Consider the following 2,777-nt stretch of genomic DNA (forward strand, 5'->3'; position numbering starts at 1 on the left):
TGACTTGGAGCGTAAAAACGCTGACCTCGGACAGTGAAGTGACGTGAGTTTCGACTTCAAATTGAATCAGTTTATCGCCGATCGAGATAAACTTTTGCAAAGTCATGGTGGAAGCAACTAAAGTCTTTTTGTATTCGGACCGAGTGACTCTTGGGCCGGTTACCAAAATCTGTGGAGCTGATACCAGTGGCTTGACCTTTTTTTGGCCTGCCCGACGTTGCTCTGAGGTGGATTGCTGAGAAGTCGAACTTAATGGTGCGGACGGGAGAGTTAATGGACTAGAAAGGGTCGGAAACGCTTGTAACGGAGGAGTAGTAGGGACCTGAAGCTACAATTGAAGATTTGCGCGTGGCTGCAGTGGTCTTTGCCTCTTTCTCGTAATTTGGCGGTCTAGTGCTCATAACCCCACAGAATGGCGGATATAAAGGTAGTGAGCTGGTTTGGCACGGCTTTGCTATTGGCGAAAAACACAGACTTAAATCCACAAACACGAGTTGGAATGTTTGGGAAAACTTGGAACGCTGCCAAAAACCTTATGAACGGCTTGGAACGCCTGGAAATTTAAATATAAAACACAAAGATACGACTTGGGACGCTTGGAACACCTTATAATTCAAATAGAGAACCCTAAGATAAGACTTGGAACTCATAGACCACTTTGGAATTCAAATATAGAACCAAAGGCACGACGTGGAACGCTTGGAACACTTTGGAATTCACATATAGAACAAAAGATACGACTTGGAACGCTTGGAACACTTTGGAATTCAAACATAAAACCAAAGAAACGACTTGGAACACTTTGGAATTCAGATATATATATATATATTCAGACCTTGGTCACAGCCAACCCCAGTGACCGGGCAAAGGAGAGATTGATGCGGCTCTCCGCCGCACACGCATCGAGGAGGACGCGGGTCTCGAAGGATTTTGAGCCATTGCCCAACCGGAGGACTGCGGTTGGCAGGACAGTCGTCGTCCTGGCGTGGAGCAGGGAGGATAGAGAAATCTCAGGTGCGCCTTCTGGGGAAGCGGAGCGGTCGGACGATGATCGGGAACGGGGTTGTAGCGGGGGTGCAGCACGCCCGGAGGGGGTGATTGGCTGCGACGCCGGGCGGAGGCACGTTGTCTCGGCGGTTGGTCGGCCATGTGGAGCAGGGTATGGTGCCTTTGCCCGCATCGTCGGCAACCATGGCGAGTCCGGCACGCGTCGGATGAATGCTCGTGTGCCAAGCAATTGGGACAATACTTATTTATGAGCACCGCCCGAAGCCGCTTTTCCCCTCGGAGGTTCAGGAAGCGCTGACACTGCCGGAGTGCATGAACCCCCCGACAGACCCGGCATCGGTACACGTTCGTGCCCTGTGGAGCTCGTTTGCTGCGGTCGTGCGGCAGACGCGTGGGGGCCATGTCGCTATGAAGGGGCGAGCTGAACGAACTGTAACGAAAGAAATTACGTAGGGGGGAGTGGATTAGTCTATGCACGGGAACGAGAAACATGCACGGAGACGAGGACATTCGGAGGAAACATAGAGGGATTGGGAGTCACGATAAGGTTTTAGACTCAGGACTCCTGCTGTCTTGCAACAGAATGAGCTTCGCTACGGGTCTTCGGATAGACCCACGCGCGGTGGTGACATCAGCCACTCGGACGAGACCGTCAGCCCCGGGCAGAGTGCGCTCAATTCGCCCTAAGCGCCACTCGTTGGAGGGGAGATGATCTTCGGACACGATCACGAGGTCGCCGGTCTGGATGCTGCGAGTCGATGACTTCCACTTATTCCGTTTGTGGAGCTCCTTGAGGTACTCAGAAAGCCTGCTGGATTGCCTTCAGTCGCTGCCATCGGTTGATCAGCGACATAGGCTCGACCAGAATCTCCGGTTCCGCAATGGATAAGAGTGGTCCTCCAATCAGGAAATGTCCCGGGCTTAGGGCCAGCAGATCCTCTGGGTCCTCGCTCATGGGAGAGATTGGCCTGGAGCTTAGGCACGCTTCGATCCTACACAGGAGAGTGGAAAGTTCCTCGAAGGTGTATTTGACAGTGGACGAGGACTTGTAAAACAGGGTCTTAAAACTTTTGACCCCTGCTGCCCACAGTCCTCCCATATGGGGCGCGCTTGGCGGAATGAACTGCCAGGATAAAATGTGCTGGGGAAATGCCTTCATTATTTCAAGCTTGGTGGCGTTCAGGAAATCTTTTTCGAGCGCCTTTGAGGCCCCTACGAAGGTTTTGCCGTTGTCGGAGTAAATGCGCTGTGGGCATTGTCTCCGTGCGACAAACCTAGAGAAGGCTGCAAGAAATCTTTCAGTGGTGAGGTCGGAGGTAGCCTCGAGATGGATTGCCTTCGTGCTGAAACACACAAAGACGCAGACATAACCCTTAGACACGCACGCCCGGTGTAATTTTTGATCTCAAACGGCCCTGCGAAGTCAATGCCCGTGTGGGTGAAGGGCCTGGAGTACGTGATGCGTTCTCGAGGGAGATCACCCATCATCTGGGTCTGTAGTCGTCGACGATGAACGATGCAGACTTTGCACCCCTTGATGTGGGACTTTACCATGTTCTTTATCCGTGGGATCCAGAATTTGGTGCGCAAATACCGCACCATCAGTTGATAGCCGCCATGCAACGTGATGCGGTGGGAGAATTCGACAAGCAGGCGAGTGAAATGAGTGCTATAGGGGGAGGAGAATAGGATGACGTTCATCATACCGGAGGGACTCAGCGGCCCGGAGTCGTCCGCAGGCGCGGAGTATCCCTTGCTGGTCGAGAAAT

Source organism: Drosophila tropicalis, unplaced genomic scaffold (genome assembly GCF_018151085.1).
Source record: "Drosophila tropicalis isolate 14030-0801.00 unplaced genomic scaffold, ASM1815108v1 contig_108, whole genome shotgun sequence".
NCBI classification, from domain to species: domain Eukaryota; kingdom Metazoa; phylum Arthropoda; class Insecta; order Diptera; family Drosophilidae; genus Drosophila; species Drosophila tropicalis.